At 38.6% G+C, this 27,230-nt stretch overlaps 1 protein-coding gene across 2 annotated transcripts in view; it reads right to left on the reverse strand.

Annotated features, from left to right (window-relative positions):
* The window catches only part of LOC133520946 (somatostatin receptor type 2), a 273,728-nt gene that overhangs the window by 23,890 nt on the left and 222,608 nt on the right, over positions 1-27,230 (reverse strand). The window lies entirely within an intron of this gene.

Consider the following 27,230-nt stretch of genomic DNA (forward strand, 5'->3'; position numbering starts at 1 on the left):
CGCCTGCAATTCCAGAGGAGTTACATGCGCGTTGCCGACCCTAACAACCCTCCCTCCTCGTTGAGCTCTGGCAACCTTACTCACCGACAGGAACACAACACTATGAGTAGGGTCTAGTGTAATTTGGCTGCGGTTTTCTGTAAGGCGGAGGTACTTCCCCAGTTGGGCTCTGCTCTAGATCTGGAATAACATCCGCTGTGCTGTGCCCTACCACACAAAGCGAGATGACATTCACAATGCCCATACCTCTCTTGTGTACGTAGTTTAAGGACATACCCGGGTACGACTATAACTATCACTCTTAATAAATTAATAGTTTAAAAAACACTAGAAAAACACGCTTTTATAAATGCACGTAAAAACCGAAAATCGTTTGATACGATATTCCATCATGGAATACCAGTGCCTATCTTCCGGCTTCATCATCAGACCTTGAAACCTAATCGTGGTCAAAGTTCATTACAAGACTTTTCTAACAAATCCAAACACAGCTATGATACGATGTTTCATCATGAAGTTCCAGTTCATATCTTCCGGCTCCATCATCAGATCAGTTCGACAGTACCATATTATTGTATTGTTATCAGAACTACATACAGCTGCCAATTTTCATGACGCTACGATCCTTGGAAGATGGTTAAATTAGTTACCTTAGATTCCATTACATAGTTACATACAGGTCGACCTAATAAAAGCGTGTTAAAAAAGGGGGTGATATTTCATTTATTACATTACTATTTCGGTTGACTGGCAATTACAAACGAAGCGACAATCGACTTGGGAAAGTTCCAGACAAAGTAAAAAGAACAAGTTGTAACTAGACGCACTAGCAGATCTAGTTAACATATAAAAATAATTGACACAAATAAAGGGTCCATATCCAGGGGCGGATTAAGAAGGCGCGGGGCCCTTAGCACAATAGTTCGCGGGGCCCCCTGGTTTGAAAAAAAAAGATGATGGGATGCGAGTCAGACTCGCACCCCGAGGATTCAGTACCATCACAAAGTTTTTACGATGTCTTAATTTTTTTCGACTCGTTCCCGATTTGTTTTTAACATGTTATGCAGTGTATTTTTTAGGGTTTCGTAGTCACCTAGAAACTCTTATATAAGTAGTTTCGCCATGTCCGTCTGTCCCTCTGTCCGAGGGTTTGCTCCGTTATTTTTAGTGCTAGATAGCTGTAATTTGGCATGGATACATAAATCATGCATTGCAACAGAACGGGTAAAATAACAACTATAAAAAAAATTAGGGTACCTCGCATACAAAATGTTTTTACTTTGATTTTTTTTGCTTTGATGGATGGATAAGGTCTTTCAAAACGAATAACGGTCTCCAAAAACCCTTTTTTTAAAGTTATTATTTTCGGAAATAATCGCTCCGAATGAAAAAAAAAGTGAAACAAAAGCTTAATAAATACTTTCAATGAGAACTATAGCGAAAATGATCGGTTTAATCGCTTTTAGGTTATTGCAAAAAATCGTCTCACTAAAAAGACGTACAAAGCGCTGCAAAGGTTACTTCCCTTATGCTTGTAATGTAAATGATACTTACAAATAGCCTCCGTTTGGCCTTTTTTGACTGAATGGTAACAATAATAAATATAAAAAATGAATGAATATAAAATAAAAAGAATAAATAACGGAGCCTATACACAAGAAATGTTTTTATTTTGTGTCTGTAGTTCGTGTTATCCACGAAGACGCGCCCCACTCCTCTTCCCAATCGCCTATAGTACCTACAAGTGTGGTGTGCAACCTTTTACTAGAAGTTGGCAATGTAGTAGTTCTGTTTATACACATTAATTAGTAGACATAACTACTACATTGCCAAAGAGTTGCCGATTTGTACTATAAGCGATTAGGAAGAAGAGCGGGGCGCGTCTTCGTGGATGATACGAACTATAGGTATATGACGTCATTTAAAATCCGAAGTATTTTCCTTATTTATTTATTTTAAGGAATTCCGAATTATCTATTTTTTATTTTTTATTTAGCCATTTTAAAATAGCCTAATCTTAATGAAGTTGTGTTATTTTATCACAGTTCCTTTCTTTTATACAGGTTTCCTCCTTAACTTCGGTCTTCATAATTTTGCCAAATTTTGATAAATGGTCAAAATAATAGTTTGCAGATGGTTTGCAGATTTTGAAAAGACCTTACGAGTATTGCAAGTTAAATAAAAGCATGTAGGGATACTATTTAACAACATCAATATTATTAAGTTTACAAAAGCTTGTAAAAATAGGTGAAAAGTGAGTCGGACCTAAGAAGTGGGAACTAATGGCTAAGTGAGCCAAAAAACAAGGCCGAATGCTGAGCTCCACGAGCTGAATATCCGGACCACCCGATTTTGTAGCGTTCCCGTGCTAAGCTGAAGGCCAAGCTGCAGGAAAGCAGAGCCTAGAATTAAACCAATGCCATAGTGTGAACGAGGCTGTAGGCCGAGCTCTGTATAAGGGCGGAGGCCCGGAGCGTTCTATCGCGGCGTGCAAAGGCTGAATTGTAGGAGAACAGAGTTTGGAATTGAACCAATGTGATCTCGGCTCGCATGCTGCTCGGCCTTGTTCTTGCTCGAAAGTGCGACTTGCTGGGATGCTTTGGGTATCGGGCCCTATGTAGGGCTTTACATCCGGCATATGCGAATGCAAAATCCTGCATAGGGGCCCCGCTGTTTTCTTTTTATAACATTTTGACAATTAGATCATATGTATCACGGCTTTGCAGCAACTCGGCATATTTTGGGCGCCCGGCCAGCCGTAGAGGAGCGCGTCCTTTGGTCTACTACGGGCTCAAAGCTGATCATAATTAGGCATTAGCTGTAAGGTGCAATTTGTTATTTGAAATAATAATTAATAAAGAAATCATCCTTCATTGCTTTTCACTAATATGTTTTTAAACACAGTATCTTCTTTTGTTCGTTTCCGAGCTCTGTTTCCTGCAGCTTAGCCATGCACAAAAGTTTTAAGACACTCTGTACCTTCGGTTTTCTGCTAAACTCTGCTCTTGGTCTTTGCGTAAGCCTAAAAATTCTTTAAATTTGGTATTGTCATAAAGAAAAATAGACAGGATAATAAAATAATAATAATTGATCAATATTGTTACTGGCTTACGAAAACAAATACATTGTTAATAAAATGTGGTAGTACAGGATCCGCGGAGTGCGAGTTCTACTTGAACTTGGCCGGTTCCGCGTACCGAAATCGCATGGTCGGGGTCGGAGCGCGGGGCCCCCCTAGGCGCGGGGCCCTTAGCATATGCTTTTTCTGCTGTTCGGTTAATCCGCCACTGTCCATATCATTTTCATAAACTACAAACCTCAATTATTATGTTCCAATATTAATCAAAATACTAGTAAATAGTATGTATATATTTAATAAATTAATTCCGTAAGTTTAATGGAATAGAAGCAAAATATTCTCACGAGAAATTCTAAACAACAAACAAAGACTTTAACTAAATCATGCTTCGTAGTGGGTCGTTAATCAGAAAAAGTGATTGGTACTCGAGTTTCAAGGGTAATAAACTAGTCAAACGTATAAGGTAAAGGCATCAGTGCTCAGACATGCATCAGTGTGCCAAAAGTAGGTGTTATTATAGATTAATAAAGTATGAATTGAAAAGTAACTTAATTTTTAAAAGAATTGTTTAGCATAAACCACAACACTACTTCAAAGAAGTGCTGTCTTCTGACATTAAGGGATATGCCATATGCGCCATTTTTTTGGAGCGTCACATGGTATTTTGATCAGACGTTAGCAGCCGAATTGTGATATTTTTTTAAAAAGCATGTGCACTGCTTCACGTAATTAATACTTAATTTATCTGGAAAAAGTAAAAAATTAATATAAATCCATATTAAAGTAAACCCTGGCTGATTACTGGGTTTGAGGCAGTAATTTTAAAGGGGGTGTGGACCCAGAGGCCAGCCGATAGAGGCTGAGCATAGGTTTCAAGATTTTTTTTATATTCAAATGTAATGTAAGTTGTTAAATCAAGCAGCTTTAAATATCTACATTATTATGACTTTATTTCATTGAAATACATCAAATACTCAGTAGTCATCCTGTGGCTGACCACTGGACACTGAAATCACGGAACTCGGAACCCAATAGCCAGGCGTTAAAATGGGATGGCTGTAGACTGGGTACTTAAAGGCTGTGTCTTGGTAGACAGGGGGAGTGGTTACTGGCAAAAAGGCCCTTGCATTATATTTAATGAAATGTTTCCATAAGCTAAATTAAATTACGTTTTATTCTTTATAAAAAATAAGCTTTATTAAATTATTGATGAGTAAATACATTCATAATTCTTATTGATCAATTAGTGGGCAAATGAGACGTTCTTGAACATAGAAATTTCGTGGAGGGGTTGACTATTGGTGCCTTTACCCTACGATAAGTACGAGAGAAACGTCTAACTCGTCTGGAGCGTTTGCCGAAGGTTATAAATAGCTCAGTTTTAAGCCAGGACCGCCATTATATTTTTGACCGTCGGATTGTCACTTTCTCTGGCTTATTCGTAGACGTAAAAACAAAGGTTGTTATTTTGACGATTGAATGTTTGACATTGCGTAGCTACTATGCTGTTCTTTGTCAATCAGTTCAATTGTTATTTTAGTGTCAATACTTACTTATTTTTGTGGATTTTTTGTATTTTAGAGCCAGTTCAGTGTCAGGTTGCATGGTCAACCTACCGAGTACGCCTAACCAAACGGTGACAAGCAGGTTTACTCGGGAATCCAGTAGAGAGTTAGGTCCAGGTCGCGAGAGGGGCCTGGCGTCAGCCTTTTTACCAACACAGGTGACGATTATACCTCTTACGTTCTCTTCAAGGTCTGACAGAGGGATATGAGGGTCTCACGTGTGGACCATTAGGAGTAATCCTTACTCATTGAAATCTGTTGGTAATTGAAGAAGCGTTGTCTTGTTAAATATATTTATTTATACACATTATATACATGGTTAGGGCGCCTTACTCGTCTGTACCCAGGCTTCGGCTAACACAGATGGGGGGAGGCAATCACACAGACACTAGGGTTTGCTATACCTCGGTTTTGTCGGCCGAACGTTTAGAGCTTAAATTAGGGTCCCTCACACACACACTCCTCCCTGTAAAAATAGAGGTTCGCCTCTAGTTTTACACACATTAGAATAGGTGAATTTGGGGTAGAGTTAGGGTAGAGTCATTATTTGGGTGTTAGGTTTATTTATTTTCTTTCACATTTAGTTTGATTGTATACAATACAATACTAAAATCATTAGAGTTTTAACTGATTTTAATTACAAAATAAACTAAAATCTATCTTCAGTAGCATATGGATGGGTTACTGAGGCTCGTACATTAAATATGATTGAAGGTTTATATATTTTTACATTGGGTGAGATAGGGGAACAAAGTTATTTGAGGACATACTAAATAATTTTGTTATAGGGAGCTAGTGACGGGCGGAGCGGTTCACTAGTGACAATTGAGCTTTTCTATAACTGGGGAATTAAAGGGTAAATAAAGTCATATTTAATAGACGATTGTTTTCAGTATTCCATACATTAATAGTACATTCAGATGAGTTTCTTGGCGTTTCTTCTCGTCTGAAATTAGGTTACGAAACGTTGGTAGAGTAATATTACATAGTGCTTAGGAATACCTATTAAAAATAAAATAAAAATAAAATGGGTATTAATTAGCTTAGAGACCCGTCTTCATCCGGGCGTGACAGTAGATAAAGTATGTTTGTACGTACTATTCTTTGCAATATTTACTTATGGTTACAATGGTTACATATACATATTTTCCTTTAGCTAGCTAGGTTAGCGAAGAGATATATTAAAAGGAAAATATAAGTTTTAAATTACAAACAAAAAGGGCTTACTACTGTTCACGGTAACTGGTCACGGTAGGAGATAAATTCTAAAAAATATATATTATTTACTATTTTTTTTATTTGTCTAACAATAGTGTTAATAAAAATATACAGTAGGAATATTTACAAATTCATAGGATATTTAGGGATAGTTTTGAAAAATCCAAATCGTATCAGTTTCACATAAAAGACGAAGGGTACTAAGGTTCACAACGTAAATACACTAGACGATCACATGGCCAAATTTATTTATTTTCTTATTTTTATTTAATCCTGGTTGAATTTTAGTTAATTAGTTTAGTAGTAGATAGGGTAAGGTACAAAGTGAAACAAGATCAATGATTATCTACTCTCCGACTAGTTGCCTTCTTCTTCTTCAGGTACCATATCCTCTACGGATGTCGGCTACCACAGTCCGGAACTCTTCTCTATTTGCAGTCTTTCTGCCCAGCGTGGCAGCGTCAACTAGTTGCCTATCTGTTCATAAAATACTTCGGCTTATTTTGATAGTTAAGATATCTGAAAGAGGATGTCAGTAATGCTTGAAACCCAATTATTGCTTGAAAGCCAATTCTAATTTAACGATTTCTTACACACCGTGTTTCTATTGAATTCCGTTAACTCCGGGGTATCGATAAGTACGTTAAAGGAAACTAAATGGCATAGTTAATTAAAAAATAATAATAATAATAAGTTTTTTACGTTTTTATTTTTATAAAAAGTAATTAAATGTTGCATAGGTATAGCGTTATTGTAACACGGCCACAACATTTAATTCAACCAAACAATTAAAAACTGTGACATATCAATGTCATTTCGAACATCAATGGTTCGAGATAGTACTTACGTTTAGTAAACTCTAATCAATATGTAAACAGGCCCTAAGGCAAGTGTATATGCTCGTGAGGGCCTTATAAGATAAAAATAAACTAGATCTCGTTCAACATTTTACCACTTAGGACACACATTTTACCACTTTGGAAGTGTCTCTCGCGCAAACTATTCAGTTTAGAAAAAAATGATATTAGAAACCTCAATATCATTTTTGAAGACCTATCCGTAGATACCCCACACGTATGGGTTTGATAAAAAAAAAATATTTTTTATTTTATGACTTATTAAAAAAACTACTTACTAGATCTCGTTCAAACCAATTTTCGGTGGAAGTTTGCATGGTAATGTATATGATATATTTTTTTTAGATTTTTCATTCTGTTATTTTAGAAGTTACGGGGGGGGGGACACACATTTTTTCACTTTGGAAGTGTCTCTCGCGCAAACTATTCAGTTTAGAAAAAAATGATATTAGAAACGTAAATATCATTTTTGAAGACCTATCCCTTGATACCCCACATGTATGGGTTTGACGAAAAAATTTTTTTTTTTTTAATTTTTATGACGTATTAAAAAAAAAACTACTTACTAGATCTCGTTCGAACCAATTTTTCGAACCAATTTTCGGTGGAAGTTTGCATGGCAATGTATATCATATATTTTTTTTAGATTTTTCATTCTGTTATTTTAGAAGTTACGGGGGGGGGGGGACACTTTTTACCACTTTGGAAGTGTATCGCGCGCAAACTATTCAGTTTAAAAAAAATGATATTAGAAACCTCAATATCATTTTAAAGACCTATCCATAGATACCCCACACGTATGGGTTTGATGAAAAAAGATTTTTTGAGTTTCAGTTCTAAGTATGGGGAACCCCCAAAATTTATTGTTTTTTTCTATTTTTGTGTAAACATCATAATGCGGCTCATAGGATACATCTACTTACCAAGTTTGAACAGTATAGCTTTTATAGTTTCGGAAAAAAGTGGCTGTTACAAAATCGGACAGACAGACGGACATGACGAATCTATAAGGGTTCCGTGTTTTGCCATTTGGCTACGGAACCCTAAAAATTTGTGATTATCTCCGAAATGGAGTTAATTAGAATACCGGTGTCTTTGAGAAAGTTACTTAGTTTAAGCTCAGGAATGCACCCTTGAAATTAATGGAAATAAAAAACAACACGGTGTATACGTTGAGCTGATTTCTGATACGACCTTCGTACGGCTCACAGTACATCTCGCGCGCAACAATGATTAGTCAAAAGTCAAAGTCAAAATATTCTTTATTCAAATAGGCCTAGCAACAAGCACTTTTAAATCGTCAAATTTTACAAATATCATCTTAATCTAAATATCAGAGCAATTTATTGATGCAGTTATTATTGTTCTAAAAAAAACAATAAACTATTATAGATATGGTAAGCTTAATAATAAGAATTTCACAAAAGGATCGACAAACATTAAAATTGTATAAAAATACTAGTCTAGAACCTTTCTAGAATAAAATCTAAATGTCAAATAATACGGTATATATATACACATTGAATTATCAATTAAATTAAATAGAACGTTACTATAGAAGTGCGCGAAATAGGAAATTAGAAACGAGTGGCGATAATTTTGGACTCCACCCTACATATATATGGTGCTACTTTACCGCACTATTGCGATATAAGTATGTCGAAATTTTAAAGGTCCATAATTATGTACTTTAAAACGTTGTTCGATACATGTGCAAATAGGCGATTCGGGCGTGTTTTAATTTATCGCCACTTGTTTCAAATTTCCTATTTTTCGCACTTGTATCGTATTGTACTATTATTTGGGGATAACACCACACAGATCGACTTAGCCCCAAACAAAGCAAGGCTTATATACTAAGCGAAGATATCCACACTTATATAGATAATTACATGCTTTGATACATAGCATCCTAACAGAGGCGACGTCGGCCTCCTCCTACGGCCTCGCGGCCCGAGGGGCCTCGCGCCTCAAATAAGTATATCTAGGACACAACGTAAATATTTTCGTTAATTCTTGCACCACCAAAGGGCTTCGCTAAATGTACCTTGCCCATATAAAACGTTGGTCTTGCCCCGTCTCTGCACTGGCTTCGGCTAAGGCGACAACCATAGGTTGGAGCGAGATACAGTGATCGGATCTTTCGTTCCCACCTATGGTTGTCGCCTTAGCATAAGCCAGTCGCGCAATGTTGTGGCCAGGCCGTAAGGCCCGAGGTCCTACCTAAAGTACTTATTCAATTCGATGAAATTGAAAACAAATTGAAGTGGAACACAATTGTATTTATTGTTTCGTTCATTTCTCAAACAAAACAAAATCAACTCTATTCCCCGCACTATAAGTTTAAATTTCAGTAGCAAATTTCGGATTGTTTATGTGTACGACTGGGAGGAGGATAGACTAGTAGGATAAACCATGACTCAGGAACAAATATTCGTGATGAACACACAAATATATGCCCTTACCGGGAGTCAAACCCGGGAACTCCCTACTTGGTAGGCAGGTTCACTGCTCACTGGCCTAGGAAGCCGTCGCAAACGCAAATGATATGTCTGTAAATATGACATTTAGATGGCAACTACTACAGCACTAATTTTATCAAGGAAATTGACAGTAACAGCGGCCGTGTCAAGGCCGCGGTAGTAATGTTGCAACAGTAATGCAGCTGCACTTGCCTTCCATAATTACCTCTGACTTATACCTACATAATGAAATGAAAATGAAAATGAAAATGATTTATTTCATAAATGTTGGGTACACATATGACAAACAAGGTTGGGTCTTCCTAGTAGGTAAGAAATACCTGTGTCAGGAAGTCCCGTTCCTCCATAACAAATAGTGGTTGTTTGTAACAATTGTAACTATTTAATTACTTATCTATAACTTAAAAACTAGAAGTACTTATTACTCATTACAACGACAGAGCAGTTATAGTAATAATAGCCTTACCGCTAAATAGGAACCTGTAGTTGGGTGCGTCTGTGTGTTCGTGATAGTGATTGTGAGATTGTGTATTTGTGTGCATGTCTGTGTGCGTGTGTGTGTTGATAATAAAAGTGTTATTGCGAACTACCTGCAAGTCGGAACTCCGTTGTCAACCGGCATATCGAACAGACAGGTCGCAAAGCACACGATCACAATTCACAATCTGAATTTTATTTACCACCTTGACATACAACGGAGTCTAGACTATGGAAGGTAGAGGCAAGGAACAGAATCTCCTTAGGCAGAACTGTTGCAAAAGTGTCCAGCTGTCAGCTATAAATAATAGTTCCAAATCTCTCCAGAGTAGCGCTAGAGTAGCTAAGAACCTAGGCGTTATTGACGGAGTGAAGTGCGCTGTCTATGATTAGATTTTTTTCTCAAGTATTCTAGGTATAGTAGCGCCACCTATTTATGTTTTTTTGTCGGACACTTTTTGGTATATGGAGATTCTGTTCCTTGCCTCTACTTTCCATAGCCTAGACCTCACATTATCATTGAGCTATAGTACTAGAGTCGGCATCTCTAAAAAAATATTACCGCACCTCGTTTAGTGCGTTTCCGACTACTGGCGAGATGCCACGTATGTAACGAAAAAAAAATGCCTTTGCGCATTATGAAAATTTATTGTGATAATATCAAACATAATAAAAGCAATATAATAACAATCCACTGAGAAAAAACTCTAATTAAAGTTCATTTAGATTATATGTATATCACCATAAGAAGCGCGCGCGTGGAACAGTCAGCGCGAGCGATTCCCGAGAGCGTATCAAGGCAAGATCAAAACCTTTACAATTCATTTAAATAAGAATTTGCCTCAAAGAATAAATTGTTTCCAAGAATAGCTTTTAATTTAATTAGAAATGAACAATACGAATACAAAATTAAACAAAGTTTAATACAATTTAACTCGTGCCAGAAAACGGGGATATTTTATTCCTATTGTACTCAGGACAAGGACCGTATCGTTAATTATGGAAACAAGTTTGTGATGCTCCGAAAAATAATGACAATGTTTTGTGATGTCTGTTGTACACCAACGAGTACCTACATAGTGAAGTATTGAAATAAAATAGAAGAAATAATATAAAATGTTTGTGTCCACGCATGTAGGGGTGGACGAGAAGATCTTGGGGTCGTGGATGAGGATGTCTAAATGACACTTGTAGTCCAATACATGCACGTATAATAATTAACTTTGGTTATACAAACATGTTAAAAGTTATCACTTATTGTAGCGGACGGGCACAACCGTCCGTCGCAAGATTGCTGAGTGAATGTGCCGGCCACACTTCTCTGCGCCCTGCACCATGGATTTCGTCGGCGACGGCTACCGAAGATGCCCGAACAAAGACGAGGCGTTAACAGTTTGATATATAGAAAATAAAGGGGATTTTGATGAAGATTAGGTTTAGAAAACAAACTAAAATAACAAGACACACAGACACACAACACTAACACTACCGACACACTAACATTACTACCACTACTAACAGATAATCGAGGAATTCAAACTGGATTTTTACTTTCAGAACCTTCAATACAGTTTTGCTGTCCAAGAGACAATGATGAATAGCAAAATCAGGTAACAGTTGGACCTCTCAGCTTAATTATTTCTCTACGCTATAATAAACCAAGTTTTAGAAATACTAAACAGATACCAGTTTTCAATTTCAACTATCGTCACATCACTAGAAACCGATTGACCGAGCACATATTAGAAACGGGATGTTTGAGTATCCGATTGTTTGCTGGGCGAGGTTGATACTCGATATCTTGTAGCTAATATTTTCTATTAGGAATCTTTTGTGTCATTTTGTCCTAAATTGTCTATGAGCAATATTTTCAGTCAGAATCCTGTGACGTCTTTAAGAGTCCCTGGCTAGCTCAGCCGAATTTCAACTTCCCATACAAATAGAGTTTCGTTCTCATTTTAAAACTATGTGTTGGATTGTAATGAAACTTTGCACATACAATGACATGAGGTATAATTATCTAGTCCAGACGCGGTTTATTTATTTAGTATAAATTTTATTTTGACACTTGGAGAGACTTTACACCTCCAAATTTTATTAGTATTAGTACTCTGACATTGGGGACCTTTTCCATCTCCAGATTTAATGTGTTTTTAACCATAGGGACTATACATCTCTATTGTATTGTAGTAATTATTTATTTTAAGATTATTATAATGTAATGTTTACCCAGGTATTGGCTGTTGTATTTATAAATGTTGTTATGTATTTTTCATGTCACTATATGATGTTACTATAAATGTTGTATTGACTTGTAAAAGAGCCCTTGAGGCCTACTTGCAGAATAAATTTTTGAATTTTGAATTTTGAATAGTCCTGTGGGGCTAAGATGGTCGGCTCTTTATCATTTGTCACCAGGCCTGTCACGTTCTAACAAGTATGTAAGTGCAAAAGTGACGGGCATAGTGACAAGCGATAAAAATGGAACCATGCTGCCACTTCTTTAATCAGTTTATATCGCTCCAGTTTATAAAACAAACGACATAGAGCAAAAACAAGTTTAGTATGAAAAATTCAAAGTCGTCTTTTAATGAAAACTCACAGTAAAGCCTTTATCTCCATTTGCTCCAAAAAAAAATTCTCTTCTACTTTATACGTTACCTGCAGATTGCTCTTTATAGCAAACCCACTTACATTTTATCATTCTTGCCAAGCAATCGATAAGCGATTCTGAGTTTTATTGTTATTCTCTTAAGGCCTATTTGCCCGGGAATATTTGTATTGTAATAGTAATTTATTATCTTTAGGTTTGACCGACGGCTCTGAAAGCCTGTCGAAGAAATATAATAAATCCAGCTGATGGAGCTCGACGGCTGTCAAGCCTAATGCGTTTATATTGGGCTTTTGGCATTACTGAAGGTTTGGGGGGGTTTAACATCTCTAGAGATTGGACTTTTTACAAGCTTTTAACTTGCAATTTATGTAACTATGTTTGTACGGATCAGTTATCATCATCAATCATTCAGGATAGTACCCAAGACCAAAGTACCAGTACCAAAGGATCAAAACGTATACAAACTGTATGAAGATGTATACAAACTGAGCTGTCAATATGCGGCACAACTTTTATAGATAATGCAACGTGATAGTCCGTCCATAGACGGGAAAACATCTTGTATGGGATTTACCTGTACCACAGCAGGCAGTTTCAAGAATGGCGCTGTGTCCATGAACGGTTTATTCTGTTTATTTTCATGCAGTGTGTCTGCTATTTTGGTGCACAAAAGTTTTTCACGAAATATTTTCTATTTTATGTATCTAATGTAGTTGTGACACGCAGTTTGTATATCATCCATAATTCCACACTTTAGGCATTTCACGAAATAAATTGCATGCGAAGGTTCTAGGCTATAAAAAAAATGGCATTTATTCTTGAAGCAAAATAATAACTATATATTTTCAAACGCAATTAGCTAAACGGAAGAAAGTAATAAATATTCATTATTTATGAAAAAAAAATCCATTCTCACATTTTAAACGTAATAAATATACTTACATTATTTATTTTGATACGCCTTGTCGGTTGCCATAACACCTTTTTCTAGCTTGTTAATCAGCGAAATTCAAGCCGAATCATTAAGGAAACTCTTTGAGCAGGGTGCTTAAGTTAACAAGGCTAACGAGGTATTATGGCTCATACTTAATGTTTTGATACAGGGATAATGAGGATTCTTATTTAGGAGGGCTTATATTACTTAATTTACTTACTTATTTATTTAATTGGGTAACCTTATTTATTTGGTACACGTGTTGCGCTGTTTCCTATGAAGCTGTTGACTTATTTACATCGGTTTTGGCATGCTTGGCTCAATCAAGGCTCGCAACACCACAATAATTATAAACAATAAGTGGTAGGAGGTTACCCAAGCTGCCCAAGACCGAAGTCAGTGGAAGAAAACGGTTCGAATCCTGCACCCCAGCAGGGGGTAACAGGATGGAAAGAAGAAGATGTGGTTTATTGTTTTTTTTTTTTTGGGTGTTGCGGGCCTTTGAGTGCCACGTCGACCTAGCAGTGATCTATTGTGACGGTCTTTTAAAGTTCATTACTAATGCCCGTTGATCCAGAAAGTTCCAGATTCTTTGGACAGACGCTCTTTCGACCCGGGTATGTCCTTAAACTACGTCCAAAAGAGAGGTATGGGTATTGTGAATGTCATCTCGCTTAGTGTGGCCCCGCATAGCACAGCGGATGTCATTCCAGTTCTAGAGCAGAGCCCAACTGGGAAATTTCCTCCACCTTACATAAAATCGCAGCCAAATAACACTACACCCTACTCATAGTGGGGTGGTCCTGCCGGTGAGTAAGGTTGCTAGAGCTCAAAGAGGGTGCAGAGTGTTAGGGTCGGCAACACGCATGTAACTTTTCTGAAGTTGCAGGCATACATAGGCTACGGAGACTGCTTATTATCAATGTCCCAATGTGTAATAGACAATTTTGAAGTGTCATAGTCACTGACCACTTCAACTACTAGTGGGAACACGTTGTCTTCTGTATAAGACAATCGAGGTTACCATTACAGAAGCGCTCCCATACAAAATTAGTCTGGGAGTAAAATTTGTATTTTAGTTGCATCCACAATTACGAGTACTACTCATGTACTAAAAACTGATTTTAGGGTCTGTTTCACAATGTCCAAGTAAAGTCTTGAGAAAGCTACTTGCCACTTATCTGACGAATAAAGTGATCGTTGGCATTTCACAATCTTCAAATAAGCTTAAGTAGATAAAGTGCTAAGTTTTGCAGGAAGTTTTATCTGCCAGGTTATTTGTTAATTAGATATCCAATACTTGGACATTATGAAACAGGCCCTTATAATAACAGAGATATGAGACTGCTAGCTTAACAGTCCAGACGCGATTTATTTATTTAAGTAGTAGGTATAAATTTTATTTTGACACTTGGAGAGACTACACACCTCCAAATCTTATTAGTGTTAGTACTTTGACATTGGGGACCTTTTACATCTCTAGATTTAATGTGTTTTTAACCATAGAGATTATACATCTCTATTGTATTGTAGTGATTATTTATTTTAAGATTATTATAATGTAATGTTTACCCAAGTATTGGCTGTTGTATTTTATAAATATTGTTATGTATTTTTATATCGCTATATGATGTTACTCTAAATGTTGTATTGACTTGTAAAAGAGCCCTTGAAGCCTTCTTGCAGAATAAATTTTTGAATTTTGAACAATACCTATCTATAATGGAATCTAAAAGTGGTGACTTTATGCTCTTAGTAAATGATATCTAATGCGATGTCTATTATGTATGTAAGCGGTTTCAGTACACGCCGAACGCGCCTTAAGATACTCCCTACTTAAAAAGTAATCAGTGAAGTCAAAAAGATTGATTTCTGTGGCAATAGATATTACAATACTGACAATCAATTTGACAGGCCCTAGGAATACCATTTTATCAGACATCGGATTATTAGGGGCTGAATTCAATTGTCATTATTGAAGGAAATTTTATATCGTTTAAGAGTCCTTATTCCTACAGACGAGCGTATTTTGTAAAATGCTTCCTTTTTCATTCAAGATTACGACGTAACTATTAGTATTTATTCAAAAACTGATAACGTACTTAAATAATCGTTTCCTAAACTAGGGGCTCCAACAGTTCAAATTTTCATTTTCTCTTTTAAACCTCTTTTTTAATGAGGTTTTTTGGGAGTCTTTTCCAAATTTTGCAGTGAGATGTGGCGTTTGGGTTCTCAATTTTGCTATAAACAAGAATCATTTGGTACATGAATGACTACAATTTGATTCAACATATCTCGTACAAGGGGCTGGAATGATTAACAATCGAAGATTCATTTGAAAAAACTGATAAAATACCTTCCGAGTTTTCTTCATTTTTTTGGCGAAAACAGGGTTTTATTATATTTTATTTCCGCAAATTGTACGCATATTTTGCTTTAAAAATAATATTATAGCAAACTGTAACTTTATGTTAACCTATAAAAAAAAACTCGTAACTATGGGACCTACATTGCCGTAAATTTATATTTTTTTAAAACACGTATAAATCACGCAGCAGCGACGCCCCGCTCTCAGTCCGCGCGGAGCGCGCTTAGAGGACGGACCTGTGCTCGATTGTCAGGCATTCGTTGCGATCGTAATCAGCTACGGAGTTCCGAGAAGTGCTATATACTGCGATTAGAAAATCTTAATAAAAGTTCATTTTTTACAGTATGCCTAACAGACTCGCTTATTGATGGATTTTCAGTGTTACTTTTTTTTTTAATACTAAGTCGGTGGCAAACAAGCATACGGCCCGCATATGTACGCCTGCAACTCCAGAGGAGTTACATGCGCGTTGCCGACCCTAACCCCCTCTCGCCCCTCGTTGAGCTCTGGCAACCTTACTCACCGGCAGGAACACAACACTATGAGTAAGGTCTAGTGTTATTTGGCTGCGATTTTCTGAAAAACGCATTTTCACTTGAAATTACGTTAGGGTTTGCATTATTATTTTTGACCCGGATGAAGTCCAAGTTCTCATGATGGAGTCAGGAGTTGGTCACCAGAACTCCTAATCTACTAATTATAATCCCATCGTGTTTGGGCTCAAAAGATTTGCCCTGACGAACACCATCGATCTAGATGAGGTCCAGGGTCTCATGATGGAGTCAGGAGTTGGTCACTAGAACTCCTAATCTACTCATTATAATTCCATCGTGTTTGGGCTCAACAGAGTTGCCCTGATGAGCACCTTCAATCTAGATGAGGTCCAGGGTCTCATGATGGAGTCAGGAGCTGGTCACCAGAACTCCTAATCTACTCATCATAACTCCATCGTGTTTGGGTTCAATAGAGTTGCCCTGACGAGCACCATCAATCTAGATGAGGTCCAGGGTCTCATGATGGAGTCAGGAGCTGGTCACCAGAACTCCTAATCTACTCATCATAACTCCATCGTGTTTGGGCTCAATAGATTTGCCCTGATGAACACCATCGATCTAGATGAGGCCCAGGGTCTCATGGTGGAGTCAGGAGTTGGTCACCAGAACTCCTAAACTACTCATCATAACCTCATCGTGTTCGGGCTCAATAGATTTGCCCTGACGAGCATCATCAATCTAGATAAAGTCCAGGGTCTCATGATGGAGTCAGGAGTTGGTCACTAGAACTCCTAATCTACTCATTATAATTCCAACGTGTTTGGGCTCAAAAGATTTGCCCTGATGAGCACCATCGATCTAGATGAGGTCCAGGGTCTCATGATGGAGTCAGAAGTTGGTCACCAGAACTCCTACTCTACTCATCATAACTCCATCGTGTTTGAGCTCAATAGAGTTGCCCTGACGAGTACCTTCAATCTAGATGAGGTCCAGGGTCTCATGATAGAGTCAGGAGCTGGTCACCAGAACTCCTAATCTACTCATCATAACTCCATCGTGTTTGGGTTCAATAGAGTTGCCCTGACGAGCACCATCAATCTAGATGAGGTCCAGGGTCTCATGATGGAGTCAGGAGCTGGTTACCAGAACTCCTAATCTACTCATCATAACTCCATCGTGTTTGGGTTCAATAGATTTGCCCTGATGAACACCATCGATCTAGATGAGGCCCAGGGTCTCATGATGGAGTCAGGAGTTGGTCACCAGAACTCCTAATCTACTCATCATAACCTCATCGTGTTCGGGCTCAATAGATTTGCCCTGACGAGCATCATCAATCTAGATAAAGTCCAGGGTCTCATGATGGAGTCAGGAGTTGGTCACTAGAACTCCTAATCTACTCATTATAATTCCAACGTGTTTGGGCTCAAAAGATTTGCCCTGGCGAGCACCATCGATCTAGATGAGGTCCAGGGTCTCATGATGGAGTCAGGAGTTGGTCACCAGAACTCCTAATCTACTCATCATAACTCCATCGTGTATGGGCTCAATAGAGTTGCCCTGACGAGCACCATCAATCTAGATCAGGTCCAGGGTCTCATGATGGACTCAGGAGTTGATCACCAGAACTCCTAGTCTATTCATCATAACTCCATCGTGTTTGGGCTCAAAAGATTTGCCCTGACGAGTACCATCGATCTAGATTAAGTCGAGGGTCTCATGATGGACTCAGTAGTTGGTCACCAGAACTCCTAATCTATTCATCATAATGGTAATTTGATGGTGCTTGTCGGAGTAAATCTATTGAGCCCAAACACGATGGAGTTATGATAAATAGATTACGAGTTCTGGTGACCAACTCCTGACTCCATCATGAGACCCTGGACTTCATCTAGATCGATGGTACTCGTCAGGGCAAATCTTTTGAGCCCAAACACGATGAAATTATAATGAGTAGATTAGGAGTTCTAGTGACCAACTCCTGACTCCATCATGAGACCCTGAACATCATCTAGATTGATGGTGCTCGTGAGGGCAAATCTATTGAGCCCAAACACGATGGAGTTATGATGAGTAGATTAGGAATTATGGTGACCAACTCCGGACTCCATCATGAGACCCTGGACTTCATCTAGATCGATGGTACTCGTCAGGGCAAATCTTTTGAGCCCAAACACGATGGAATTATAATGAGTAGATTAGGAGTTCTAGTGACCAACTCCTGACTCCATCATGAGACCCTGAACATCATCTAGATTGATGGTGCTCGTGAGGGCAAATCTATTGAGCCCAAACACGATGGAGTTATGATGAGTAGATTAGGAATTATGGTGACCAACTCCTGACTCCATCATGAGACCCTGGACTTCATCTAGATCGATGGTACTCGTCAGGGCAAATCTTTTGAGCCCAAACACGATGGAATTATAATGAGTAGATTAGGAGTTCTGGTGACCAACTCCTGACTCCATCATGAGACCCTGGACTTCATTTAGATCGATGGTACTCGTCAGGGCAAATCTATTGAGCTCGAATACGATGGAATTATAATGAGTAGATTACGAGTTCTAGTGACCTACTCCTGACTCCATCATGAGACCCTGGACTTCATCTAGATTGATGGTGCTCATCAGGGTAAATCTATTGAGCCCAAACTCGATGGAGTTATGATGAGTAGATTAGGAGTTCTGGGGAGTTCTGGTGACCAACTCCTGACTCCGTCATGAGACCCTGGACCTCATCTAGATCGATGGTGTTCGTCAGGGCAAATCTTTTGAGCCCAAGCACGATGGAATTATAATGAGTAGATTAGGAGTTCTGGTGACCAACTCCTGACTCCATCATAAGAACCTGGATGGACTTCATTCGGGTCAAAAATAATAATACAAACCCTAACGTGATTTCAAATAACACTGAAACTCTATAGCACTAATGTGCGCAAACGATTGGCATCTTGACTACGGAGCACGGACAAGGAAACACTATCTGTCTCTCTATCGCACTAATATGCGCAATAGATTGGCTTCTTGGCTAGGTATCATGGGTGCGTAGCCAACATGCCAATCGTTTACGATACGACAACGAAACACTACTCTCTCTCTATCGCACTAATATACGCAAACGATTGGTATTTTGGCTAGGCACTAAGCAAGTGTGTGGCCAACATGCCAATCGTTTACGATACGACAACGAAACACTATCTGTCTCTCTATCGCACTAATATACTTTATTTATACCTGCAGTCATTTAGTAACTTCTTCATTTTCCATTGGTGTGAAAGAGACAGAATAAAGAGCAAGGGTTATAGTACACTCTGTAGTCTGTACACTTAGTAGTAGTGTACATAAAAAAAAAAACTACTGTGCATATACAATAAAATAAAGAGTGCCCATATGATATCATATGACACTAAAATTAATGTTGCTTGAAATTATATTGAAAACTATCAAGATTATTCTAGTCTGCATTGAAACGCGCGTCGCGTTGCCGGCGCTCGCGTACCGAGCGCCAACGCCATCTATCGAGCGTTATTTCGTGAAATCGGAGAACGCTCCAAGGATTAAGGGCTCTTAACCCAATTATCAATGCTTTTCAATCACTTACAAACAAAGCTGCCAATGTTACGCGAACTGCCAAGGAATACAATACCCTGCCCGAGTCGGAGACACAGACTGATGAGTACAATCTGGATCTCTAGAGGCTAGAGTCAATAGGTATCTCATAGTTAAGCGTGCTCCACCGTAGATCGCATCATCACTTACCATCAGGTGTGATCATGGTCAAACGCCTGCCTATCCTCCATAAAAAAAGCTGGGTTCGATCACTAGTATATGGGAAAAAGCATCGATAATTGAGTTTATCGTTATACGAACTACCTACCCGTCATTTAATTTCGCCCCCAAATTATTGTCACTATGACAGTCTGCATATTATTGCCAGTATAACAAGATACTTGTCATTGTTGGCCGAACGTTAATAAGAATTGACCAATAACCATTACAAATTGAACCGTAAACCGTATTCAATTTCAATTTATTTATTCATAACGCAAGTTACATGTCAATTTACATTAATTATTTACATCTTATGTCTATTTTTATATATCAACAACAATAAATAATAATAATAAGTATCCCATTTTAATAATCACGTTAATTATTCTGATTAATATATTCATCTAATGAGTAAAATGCCTTATCTACTATATTGTTTAAGCTTACTTATAAATATATCTGATAATTCAGCTGACTTCAAATTATTTGGCAAACGATTATAGATTCTAGGACCTATGTACCACACACATTGTTCAGACTTTTTTAGTCTGTGCCTGTTAAGCCTTGTTCGGACTAGGCTAGTATTTTAGTCTAGTGGCGAGTAATTTAGTAGCTAAACGTGTCTGAACACCAAAAAATTAGTCGAGTGGATTAGTAAGTAATTTAGTCGAGTCAATCCATTTTATTCTATTTTTTTTAGTAGTTTAGTAGCGAGTAGCACCCCCCACCACGCGTCCGTGCTCACTCGGCCGCCGGCTAAACAAGTCCGAACCTGTCGATTTAGTCGAGTTCATTAGTTGACGTGAAAATGTAGAGTACAGAGTACCACTGACTTGTGAGCTTTACTCGACTGTAATGCGAACGATTTTTAGGCAGTAGCGAATAGTTTAGCTACTAAATTACTCGCCACTAGACTAAAATACTAGCCTAGTCCGAACAAGGCTTTAGGGAGAAGATTATTTCCATTTCGGCAGTTAGGACCACGCATTCTAAATTCATTTAGATGTTTACGAAATACTTTTGCCACTTCAAATATGTACAGACGTAACGGACGGTTCCAGTTTACGGTTCAATTTGAAATGGTTAATTGCAAATTGACTATAAGTCCCACGGTAAGCCAAGAAGGCTTGTGTTGTGGGTACTCGGATAACGATATATATAATATATGTACAAATACTTAAATACATAGAAGACACCCATGACTCAGGAACAAATATCTGTGCTTATCACACAAATAAATGCTCTTTCACCAGGCTTTGAACCAGGACCAGCGGCTTCATAGGCACATCTATTTACCCACTAGGCCAGAATGGCTGCCAACATGCTTGGTACAATGCCTCAAGTGTCTATTTTAGAATTAAGCTAGTTATTAACTTACTCTATTACGTAAATAAATATTTGTTTGAAAAATATGCGATACAATTCAATAAATTATTATTATAAGCAATTATTAAATTGCTTATAATAATAACAGCTTGGCACAAGCCTGCGTCATGCATGAGTGGGCTTCCACGATGGCCCAAACCGGTAAACGCGGGTTCGGGACCACACTGACGACGTTTTTCTTCACCGAAAAGCTAGTGGTAAATATTAAATCCGTACATAAGTTCGAAAACTCCTTGGTACAAGTACAGGATTTGAACCCGCGACTTCCATATTGAAAGTCGGACGTCAGATCCACTCGGCCACTTAAATAATAAATAAATATTATAGGACATTATTACACAAATTGGCTAAGTCCCACAGTAAGCTCAATAAGGCTTCTGTTGAGGGTACTTAGACAACGATATATATAATAGGTATATAAATATTTATAAATACTTAAATACATAGAAAACACCAATGACTCAGGAACAAATATCCATGCTCATCACACGAATAAATGCCCTTACCAGGATTTGAACCCGGGACCATCAGCTTCGTAGGCAGGGTCACTACCCACTAGGCCAAACCGGTCGACATAACTTATATCACTTCCTTATCCATTATCATTTATAACTTACTAGTACTCCTACACAAAACAAGAAAACTCGCTAACTTATTTGTAGAACTGTGATACCTATCACATGAATTTATTCATAGACTCAACTCCAAACTTCTGAAACACTATACCTAATAACACAACCTAAAGGTACCCTTCGGATTCAGCAGTATTATCGCAGTGCGACAATACTGCCGATTCTATCGCTCTCACAAATTCGACTTTAAGGGACACACACACACACACACACACGCACGCACGCACGCACGCACGCACGCACGCACGCACGCACGCACGCACGCACGCACGCACGCACGCACGCACGCACGCACGCACGCACGCACGCACGCACGCACGCACGCACGCACGCACGCACCCACGCACGCACACACACACACACACACACACACACACACACACACACACACACACACACACACACACACACACGAGGGATTTAACGTTTTCACGTTTCAGTTTTATCTTGATCTGTTTCTTTTTATTTATACGTTTTGCATGCTTTGTAACCAATGACTCAGGAACAAACAGAAATTGGTTTGTTGCAGAATTTTTAATGTAGCTCTCAATAAAACATTAATTTGATGTTTACGTAACATATCTACTTATAAATGTAGCACAATATTGTTAACATTCTTCAGATAAGGAAGAGCGGTACCTCCTGGCACAAGCTATATTAAAGCTTAAAAGGAGGTTCCAATCACTAACTTTAAGATGATTATTGTGAAAGTAAAATAAACATTTTTGATTTTTTGATTTTTTGATTTTGAAAGGTCCCCAGGAAGTTCCGTTTCATACAAACGTTACGCTCTTATTTTCAAACGACTAGCTATATTGCTCGGAAACTTTGTACTTACAATAGGATAAGGTATATCTAGACTTGTTGACTCTGCGGAGCATACTTGGCATCACATGGAAGGATCGCGTGACAAATGAGTCTGTTCTAAGCGAGGCACAGCTCCATAGTATCACAGCCATACTAAAGAAAAGACGATTGAGGTGGCTTGGGCATGTGTATCGAATGGAACGGACTCGTTTGCCACGTCAAATCCTGCTAGGGGAGGTTGCAGACGCAAAAAGACTGGTTGACCCGTATGGCGTCGTGCTGTTCACGATGGTCAAGCCAAACACGACGCTGCCTGGTTTACCTCTTTAAGAGAGAAACGCACGAGGCGCCACGAGCAGGCCTCCAACCCTCGCCCACCTGGGCAAGCATACACCTGCCGCGTGTGTGGACGTGGGATCCTCTCTCGCATAGGGCTATACAGCCACGAACGCAAGTGTCGTTACCAGGATGCTGCTTAAAACATCTCACACAGATGAAAAGGCCTATTATTAGTTTATGTAGCTTCAAATACCATAGTTAAAAAACTTATTTTTGCTCTATTCCAGTGTTATAAACTGGAGCTATATAAACTAATACTAGATAAACCTCATGTCATTATAAGTGCAAAGTAAATTTATTCAGGGACCATGATTTTATATCCGCAACGCAGGCTTCGTCAGGTGAACACTAACTCACAATCAGCTACAAGCTTCGTCACAATACAATACAACGGTAAAATCTGCAACAGGCTGAAGCGCTGGTGGCCTAGCGGTAAGAGCGTGCGACTTGCAATCCAGAGGTCGCGGGTTCAAACCCCGGCTCGTACCAATGAGTTTTTCGGAATTTATGTACGAAATATTATTTGATATTTACCAGTCGCTTTTCGGTGTAGGAAAACATCGTGAGGAAACCGGACTAATCCCAACAAGGCCTAGTTTATCCTCTGGGTTGGAAGGTCAGATGGCAGTCGCTTTCGTAAAAACTAGTGCCTACGCCACATCTTGGGATTAGTTGTCAAGCGGACCCCAGGCTCCCATGAGCCGTGGCAAAATGCCGGGACAACGCGAGGAAGAAGAAGAGCTCCGTCAAATTAAAGCAAAAGCTTTGTGCAAAGTTTTATTATAATCCAACATGTAGTTTTAAAATGAGAACGGAACTCCATGTATGGGAAGCTGAAATTTGGCCGGGCTTTCTGCGGACTCCAAAGGTCGAAAGGTAACTTTAAGCTGACGTTCAGATATCAACTGTAGCTGTAATAATATTGCAGCTTCTGTCAATTTTCTTTGACAAAAAGAGTGACATTCACCGCCGCATTACTGCCGCGATGTAACGTTCATTCTGTCACTCATTTTGTAATGAAATGTAACAATTGCCAGACGAATAATGATGTCGGTGTAAATTTAATTTAATTTAATTTATTTATTTATTTCAAAAAACAAAAAATTTTTGTCTTTGTTCTACTAAGTGTTAGTAGAACAAAGACAAAAAGAAAAGCGAAAAGTACAGCAACAATAACAAACAATCACCTGGTAGCGGTCATGATACCCTCAAAATGTCGCACAACAGGTGAGTCGTATCGGCCCGCTACCGTAGCCAGGATGGGGTTGGAGCTGGCCCGCACTCTGCAGAGCAACGAGGCAATCCTCTTTCGTATTGTATTTACATCAGTAAATCAATACGATATAATTTACTTCCAACGGTTCGTCAACACAAACATCACGCGGTACGACCGCTCTGCTCGCTAGTCTAACATCGACTGACTGTAACTGTCAGTGACGTCACCATGACGTAAGCGCTCGAGACGTCTATACTATGGAAGGTAGAGGCAAGGAACTAAATCTCCATATACCAAAAAGTGTCCGACAAAAAAAAAGGTGGCGCTACAACACCTAGAATACTTGAGAAAAAAATCTAATCATAGACAGCGCACTTCACTCCGTCAATAACGCCCAGGTTCTTAGCTACTCTAGCGCCACTCTGGAGAGATTTGGAACTATTATTTATAGCTGGCAGCTGGACACTTTTGCAATAATTCTGCCTTGCCTCTATCTTCCATAGTCTATACACTGCAGGCGGATAAAGGAATTTGACAGATACGCCACAACAGTAATTCAAATGCCGTTGCAATCAACAGTAAGCCATAATAAAAAAAAAAAAAAAACAAATGCCGTTGACATCCGAACGCCACATTTATTCTATATAGAAAAGTCCCAACAGTTACGATCTTATACAAAAAAGCGCGGACTAAGTTAATAATAAGTTATAGAAAACTTTTCGACCAAAAATGTTATTCCAGAAACTTTGATTAGCGAAGAGTCGAATAGCCAGGTGGTCTTCTTCCTTTTCCACAGCTCATGGGAGCCTAGGATCCACTTGACAAGTAATCCCCAGAATTGGTACTAGTTTTTACGAAATGACGGCAGTCAACTGACCTTCCAACCCAGAGGATAAACTACGCCTTATTCGGATTAGTCCGGTTTCCTCACGATGTTTTCCTTCACCGAAAAGCGATTGGTAAATATCAAATGATATTTCGTAAGTAATAATAATAATAATTCACCCTATATACGTCCCACTGCTGGGCACAGGCCTCCTCTCATGTGCAAGAGGGCTCGGGCTATAGTCCCCACGCTAGCCCAATGCGGATTGGGGACTTCACATACACCTTTGAATTTCTTCGCAGATGTGTGCAGGTTTCCTCACGATGTTTTCCTTCACCGAAAAGCTAGTAGTAAATATCAAATGATATTTCGTAAGTAAGTTCCGGAAAACCCATTGCACGACATCGTACGAGCCGGGGTTTGAACCCGCGACCTCCGGATTGAAAGTCGCATGCTCTTACCGCTAGGCCACCACCGCTTTTTTTTTCGCGATGAGCGAAAAGTCTAATGCTCAACAATTTTGAGCTAATATTATAACTGGATTAACCAGAACTTTATTTTGAAGAAGAAAGAGGAACATTGATTGACACACAAAAAAGAAATGGTAAAAGCTGGTTTATTTAGGTTTAACTTCCAACTTTCATGAACGCGAACGCTTAAAGAACTTGAAATTGTAACCTAAATAAACCGATTTATTCGACGAGCGACGATTCGGCCGGCCGGCCTTGTAGTGTGCCGCGTACACACCGACATAGGAAGAAACCGGTTTTTATTGTTCTAAACCGGTTAACCTGACAAGAACTTTATAGAAATGTTTTCCTAAAAACGGTTTAAAAATACCGGTTTTACAAATGAAACCGAAATTAAAAGGTTTTGCTCCTAGTACATTAAAACGCAGTTTGTAAATTAAACCGGTTTCCGAGCTTTGGCTGTGCAGTAATACTGGAACAGTTGCCACTGCCACTGCGACTGCAGCAGCAATACTATGCGAGCGAGACGCATGGACTTACAAAAGCAAAATGACATCATTTTGATGTCCAAAAAGTAAGTTTGAATTGGCCTCTTGGTCTCAGTGACAGCTCTCCTGATACGACTCAATAAGCAATTGGAACAAACTTTCAGGAACTTTTCGGCGACCGCGCCAGACAGGTCAACGACCCCTATTCTATTTGTCAAACAGTTTCATAACTACATAATCGGTTCCACCAAATATTGGACGAATCCTCATTTAAGCTCGCCAAGCGAAAACGCACTTAAAATTAATGTCTTAGAACTCAATTTCGCAAAATCTGCTGATAAAATGAATCAAACGAGAATTTTGAATTTAGGTTAATCGATTTTGAGACTTAGATGGTGCGAGTAAGGTGTAGTATTGTTTGGTATTATAAACTAGGGTTTTCACTAGTCGGACGGTTTCAATAAAAGTAGTGCATCTTGAAGACGTAGCGGATCGCTGAGGACGTCAGTTGCGCGCCTTATTGAATACAGACAGAGTTAGGGTTGCCGATGTTAAGATTTTTTTTTAATAAATTTTGACGAAAGATTAATAAGAGTTTAGAGCGAAAAAAGATTTTGACCTTGGTTCGAAATGTTCCTAGCTCTTATTAATAATTAAAAAAACGGACATAAATTAACGACCCCTTCGTTAGCATACCTGTGGTTGATATACATCAAATTGTGTCATAATATTTTAGTAATGTGAATCATTTACCCCCTTATTCATAAACGTCTACTAAAGTTTATAATTGTTTGTCCCTTTCCATCATACCAATACGTTGGAAAGGGACAAACGATTATTAGCGGTGTTTGTATGAAAAGGCGATTTCGTCTGCTTTTATCTTCAATTAATTATAAGCGTAACATTGAAATAACTAAATACTATGTTTCCATCTATTTAGTTGGCAACTATCAAAGGTTAGCTTATAGATGGCGCCAGCAAAGGCTTTACGTGTCTTTAGTTTTTTTCTATGATATTTTGCTTAAAGGGCCAGCCGGCCTAGCCAAGGTGACAATCGTTATCACTACGTCAATGAAACGCTTTGTGTCTCTTTATCACTCTTCCATATTAGTGCGAAAGTGACAGTTGTGTTTTGATCGCTACGGAGAGTAAGCGATTTGCATGTTGGCTACGCGGCCATCTTAGCTTAGCATCCAGGTCATAA

Source organism: Cydia pomonella, chromosome 9, assembly GCF_033807575.1.
Source record: "Cydia pomonella isolate Wapato2018A chromosome 9, ilCydPomo1, whole genome shotgun sequence".
In the NCBI taxonomy this organism is placed as follows: Eukaryota; Metazoa; Arthropoda; class Insecta; order Lepidoptera; family Tortricidae; genus Cydia; species Cydia pomonella.